Source organism: Phyllostomus hastatus, unplaced genomic scaffold (assembly GCF_019186645.2).
Source record: "Phyllostomus hastatus isolate PE091 unplaced genomic scaffold, TTU_PhHast_1.1 phas_scaffold_60, whole genome shotgun sequence".
In the NCBI taxonomy this organism is placed as follows: domain Eukaryota; kingdom Metazoa; phylum Chordata; class Mammalia; order Chiroptera; family Phyllostomidae; genus Phyllostomus; species Phyllostomus hastatus.
In genome coordinates this window covers 8,112,473-8,119,295 of record NW_025334038.1, presented here as the reverse complement: position 1 = coordinate 8,119,295, position 6,823 = coordinate 8,112,473, and positions in this window count along the sequence as shown.

Below are 6,823 nucleotides of genomic sequence, written 5' to 3'. Positions count from 1 at the left end.
TGGTCTGTTTGGACTTGATAAATACTTCTGGCCTCACCCTGATGACTCTCTGAGACCCCTCTCCACTACAAAGTTCTACAGGCACCTGGTGGTGGCAGTTAGCCTTGATATACCCTGGGAATTTTGCTGAGTGGTCTCATACCAAGCACTGTCATGAGTTTAAACCTGTGTCAATCTGGTGAGTACCACTTGCTCCTTCCTACCTTGTGACTCACTGGAAACCTATCTCATGTAACTTGCATACTGCCAGAGATTCTTGCACTGTATCTAACAGGCAGCAGGCAGAGGTAGACTTTGGGGAGCCTTGACCTTCTGCTGTCCTGCCCCAGGCTCAGTGCCAGTGGAAGCCCACACTGGTGTGCAGCTTGGCCCATCCCATGTACACCAAGGCCTAGCAGAGGCAGCTAAAAACTGTGGGTTGCTTTGGAGCTCCAAACACGTTACCCAAACAGTCACAAATAGCATCTGATGTAGATCAGCACCAAAGTCTCTCCCAAGAAGCCCCAGAAACAACACACCCAGGGGAGGCTTCAGACAACATCAGAGAAGGAACCAATTAGCTCCACAAGCAGCTCATGAAAAGGGAGATCTTGGCAGGCACCAGACCTTGCTGAGGCAAATCCGACTTATGTAATAAGTGCCCACAAAGTAGCTGTACATTGTGGTCAAAGCAATGTTCATAGTCAGCCAGCCTGAGGGTCAAATCCATGCATGGTGGGCCAATAGCAATCAAGACACAACTAAAAAAGAAGGGCTCACATATGCTACACAGGGGACATTTCCAGAATGCCTGTCAGGAGATCAGGGAGGTTGTGCCACTGTGTCCCACAGGACACCTACCACAATAAGCCACCCTACCAAGACTGGGAGACATAGCAGATCTACCTAATACACATACAAAAAGACAGAGAAGTAGCCAAAATGGGGAGATAGAGAAACATGTCCAAAATAGAGGAACAGGAGGAATCTCCAGAAAAAGAACTAAATAAAATTAAGGCAAATAATCTATTGATACTAGATATAGAGTTCAAAACAATGGCTATAAGGATGCTCAAGGAACTTAGTGAGAACTTGAACAGCATAACAAAGAACACAGAAACCATATAAAAGAATCAAGCAGCAATCAAGAATACAATATCTGAAATGAAAGTAACACAAGAAGGAATCAACTACAGGATAAATGAAGCAGAGGATCAAATCAGTGATTTTGAAGACAAAGTCCAAAAACCCCCCACAAAAAACCCGGTCATAAGAGTAAAAAGAAAAAAAAAGAATAAAACAAAAATGAGGATAGATCAAGGGATTTTTAGGGATAACATAAAATGCAGCAATGTCCTTATCATAGAAGTACCAGAAGGAGAAGAGAGAGAGACAGGGGATTCAGAACATATTTGAATTAATAACAACTAAATACTTGCTTCACTTGGTTAAGGAAAAAGACACAGAAATCCAGGAAGTGTAGAAAATTCCAAACAAGATGAAACCAGAGGCCCATATCAATATACACCATAATTAAAATAGCAAAAGTTAAAGACAAAGGGAATCATAAAAGCAGCAAAAGGAAGATATTTATTTACCTATAAGAAAGCTCCTTTTTTTAAATTTAGTTTTCTGAGGAAATTCCATACTGTTTTCCACAGTGGGTGCACCAGTCTGTATTCCCACCAACAATGAACTAGGGTTCCCTTTTCTCCACACCCTCTCCAACACTTGTTTGTTGGTTTGTTTATGATGGCCATTCTGACTGGTATGAGATGGTATCTCATTGTGGTTTTAATTTGCATCTCTCTGATGGCTAGTGATGATGAGCACCTTTTCATATGTCTCTGAGCCCTCTGTATGTCCTCCTTGGAGAAGTGTCTGTTCAAGTCTTTTACCCATTTTTTAATTTGGTTGTTTGTCTTTCTGGAGTGGAGTCATGTGAGTTCTTTATGACCCAGCAGCTCCGCTGCTGGGATTATACCCTAAGAGCCCTGAAACACCAATCTAAAAGAACCTATGCACCCCAATGTTCACAGCAGAACAATTTACAACAGCCAAGTTTTGAAAGCAACCTAAGTGTCCATCAGTAAATGAGGGGATCAAAAAACTATGGTACATTTACACAATGGAATTTTACACAGCAGAGAGAAAGATGGAGTTCCTACCCTTTGCAACAGCATGGATGGAACTGGAGAGCATTATGCTAAGTCAAATAAGCCAGGTGGTGAGGGACAAATACCATATGATCTCACTTTCAACTGGAACATAATGAACAAAAGAAAAAAGCAAACAAAATATAACCAGAGACATTTAAATTAAGAACAATTTAACAGTAGCCAGAAGGGAGGGGAGAAGTGTTTTCAGGAACTACTATAAAGGACACATGGACAAAACCATGGGAAAGGGCAGAAGCAAGGGAGGGGAGCAAGTTTGGCTAGAGTTGGGGGGAGTGGTGGGGAGAAAATGCAGACAACTGTAATTAAACAACAATAAAGTAATTAAACTAAAAAAAAAGAAAGAAAAGAAAGCTCCCATGACTGTTAGCTGATTTATCAATGGAAACATCTCAGGCCAGAAGGGCTTGGCACAAAATATTCAGTGATATAAAGAAAATCTTACAACCAAGACTACTGTACCCAGCAAGGCTACAATTTAAATTTAAAGGAGAAATGCAGCCTTCCCAAACAAGAAAAAGTACTAAATAGTCCACTACTAACAAACTTGTATTACAATAAGTGTTAAAGGGTCTTCTTTAAGAAGAAAAAAGAGGAACATGTTTATAAAGAATACAATGACAATAAATGTGTACCAATTACTAATCACTTTATTCATTATTTTTAAGCTCTTTATTTCTTTATTGTATTTTTTCCATTATCATTTAGTCCCCTTAAACCTCCTCCACCCCAGCAATCACCACACTCTTGTCTATGTCCATAAGTCCTTTTTCCTTTTTTCTCAATTTCTCCACTCCCAAACCTCTCCCACCCTTAACTGTCATCTGCTTTCTATGAGTCTGTTTCTATTTTCCTTGTTAGTTCAGTTTTTTCATTAGGTTCCAAAAATAAGTGAAATCATCTAGTATTTGTCTTTGTTTTTTTCCCTGACTGGCTTATTTCATTTGGCATAATGATCTCCAGGTCCATGTAAACTGTTGCAAAGGGTAAAATTTTCTTTTTTTTTATAATGGCCAAGTAGTATTCCATTGTGTAAATGTTCCATAGTTATTTTATCCATTTATCTATTGAGGGACACTTGGGGTGCTTCCATATCTTGGTGATTTTAAATAATGCTGCAATTAATATTAACTAAATAAGAACATAGGGTTGCTTATGTTCTTTCAAATTAGTTTTGCGTTCCTTCTGATAAATTCCCAGAAGTAAGATCACTGGGTCAAAAGGCAGATCCATTTTTAGTTTTTTGAGGAATCTCCATATTGCTTTCCACAGTGGCTGCACCAATCTGCATTCCCACCAACACTGCAAAAGGGTTCCTCTTTCTCCACATCCTCATCAACATTTGTTTGCTGATTTATCAATGATAGCCATTCTGACAGGTATGAAGAGAAATCTTATTGTGGTTTTAATTTGAATTTCTCTGATGATTAGTGACATTGAGCATCTTTTCATGTCTATTGGTCATCTGTATGATCTCTTTGAGGAAGTGTCTATTCAGGTCATTGTTCATTTTTAAATTCAGTTGTTGGGGTTTTTTTGTGTTGATTTGTAAGCTCTTTATAAATTTTGGATATTAAACCCTTACCAGAGGTATCAGCAACTATGTTCACCTATTCCATGGGCTTTCTTTTAATTTTCTTGATGATTTCCTTTGCTATGAATATTTTTTTTAGTTTGATATAGTACAATTTATTTATTTTTTCTTTTGTACCCCTTGCCTGGGGAGATATATCTGATAAAATATTGCTTTGAGCATTGTCCAAGATTTTTCTGCTTATGTTTTCTTCTATGAATTTTATGGTTTTGGATCTAATATTTAAGTCTTTAATCCATTTTGAATTAATTCTTGTGTGTGGTATAAGAAGGTGGTGCAGTTTCTCTTTTCTGCATGTATGTGTCCAATTTTCCCACTATCATTTAATGAATAAAGTATGTTTAGCACATTGCATATGCTTTCATTTGATTTCATGGTTGAGTATTAGTTAGCTATAAAGTTGTGGGTTTATTTCTGGTCTCTCCATTCTTTTCCACTGATCTATGTGCCTGTTTTTATGCCAATGCCATACTCTTTTGCTTAATATGGCTCTTAGTATACTTTGGTATTACATAGGTGATTCCCCCAACTTTGTTCTCCTTTCTCAGAATCATTGTTGCTATGCAGGCCTTTTGTGGTTCCATATAAATTTTTGAAATATTTGTACTAGTTCTGTGTCATAGGTCATTGGAATATTGATAGGAATTCTCATTGAATCTATAGATTGCTTTGGGTAGTATCGACATTTTAATGATATTAATTCTAACTATCCATGAACACAGTGCATACTTCTACTTATTTGTGTTTCTTCAATTTTCTTCTTCAGTGTCTTATAATTTTCTATGTATAGGTCTTTTACATACTTGGCTAGATTAATTCCTGGGTATTTTTCTTCTTTTTGAAGCAAGTGTGAATGGGATTGTTTTCTTAATTTCCCTTTCCCTTAGTTGGTTATTGACATGTAAAATGCAACTGATTTCTGCATGTTAATTTTGTATCTTGCTAATTTGCTAAATTCATTTATCAGTTATAGTAGTTCCTTGGTGAAATCTTTGGGGTTCTCTACAGTATTATGTCATCTACAAATAAAGACACTTTACTTATTCCTTTTCAATTTGGTTGCCTTTTATTTCTTTTTGTTATCTGATGGTGTGGCTAGGACTTCCAGTACTATGTTGATTAAGAGAGGTGAAGGGGGCCATATCCATCTTGTTCTGAGTCTTAAGGAGAATACTTGTAGATTTTGCCCTTTGAGTATGATGCTATCACTGGGTTTGTCATACATGGCCTTTATTATATTGAGGTATATTCTCTCTAATTCCATTTTGCTGAGTTTTTATCCTAGTTTTTGGATTTTATCAAATGCTTTGTTTGCATCTAATGATATATAATCATGTGGTTTTTATCTTTCATTTTGCTTATGTGGTGAATCACATCAATTAATTTGCAAATGTCATACAAACCTTGCATTCTCAGAATAAATCCCACTTGAGCATGTTGTCTGATATTTTTGATGCATTGCTGCATTTGGTTTGCTAATATTTTGTTGAGGATTTTAGTGTCCAATTTCATTAGTTATACTGACTTGTAATTTTTTTGTAGTGTCTTTTTCTGGTTTTGGAATTAGGGCAATGCTGGCCTCATAAAATGAGTTTGGGAAGCTTCCCTCCTCTTTAATTTTTTGAAATTGTTTGACAAGAGAAGTGTTAGTTCTTCTTGCAATGTTTGGTCAATTCACTTGTAAAGCCATTCAGTACAGGGCTTTTGTTTGTTGGGAGTTTTTGATTACTGCTTCAATTTCACTAAGTGCAATCTGTCTAGTCAGATTCTCTCATTCTTCCTAAAGATTGTATGTTTCTAGGAATTTACTCATTTTGTCCAGGTTGTCCAGTTTGTTGGCATATAGTTCATAATATTTTCTTACAATCCTTTGTATTTCTTTGGTCAGTTGTTGTTTCTCCTCTGTCATTTCTGATTTTATTTATTTGCATCCTCTTTTTTTCCTGATGTGTCTGGTTAAAGATTTATCAATCTTGCTTGTCTTTTCAAAGAACCAGAGTGAGGCAGAGTAATCCAGGGGGCTGGAGCTACTGTTTCTCTTCCGTTGATACCATTCATAGAGGAGTGCTATTCCTGAGAAAGATGGCTTCTGCAGTATGGGGAATGACTTACCATAGGGATTCTGATGGCTGTTCTCCAGAGCCACAAGCCCCAGACTCTCTTCATGCATCTCTAGTCCACTTTGCCCTCCCTTTGCCAGAACCCAGGGTAAGTGGCTGCAAATGAAATTTTGTCCATTGGCTCTTTAAGAGGCTCTCTGTGTTTCTACCCATCTCTTCCCGGAAGATAGAAACCCTGATATTTTTCACTATTAGATGTTATCTGGTTTCCTTTCCAGCTCTGGTGCTGTAGGCTGGGGAGCCCAGCTTGGGGTTCAGACCCCGCACATCTCAGGGGGAACCCCCATCTGCTGAAATACCCCCTGACACTTCAGCTGCTGTCCATGGGAGCCCAGCCAGCCCTTTCGTGCCTTTGCACTCTCTACAAGTCTCACTGTGGTAAACTGATTTCTTTTGTCTGTCCTGGGTCATAAGTCTTCTCTCAAGCTTGTGTTTATTCAGTTGGCTGTACATTTTTGTTGTAATTCTAGATTTATCCTGGGAGGAGATTAGTGTAGCTTCCACTTACTCCTCTGCCATCTTGAATCCTTCACTAATTACTTTAAATGTAAATGGCTTAAATGCTCTGATCAAGAGATATAGGGCCATTGAATAAGTAAGAAAACAAAATCCATATATATGTGGGTTATAAGAGACCAACCTTAGAACCAAAGACACACACAGATTGAAAGTAAAGGGATGAAAAAAGATATTTCATTCAGGTGGAAATTTAAAAAATGTTGGGGTACTTATGTCAGATAAAAACAAAGACTATAATAAGAGACAAAAAAAGTGACAATACATTGTGGGGGATACCGGCCAGCAGTATCCATCTCGACTGTGGATGTTCATCGAAACATGCTAAAAACATACACAGAGACAATCAGGTCCTATGGGGAATAGGGACAGTAGGGCCACTCCTCATGTGGGGAGTGCCTATGGTCACCCCCTCTCCTGGAGGGTACCACTTGGCC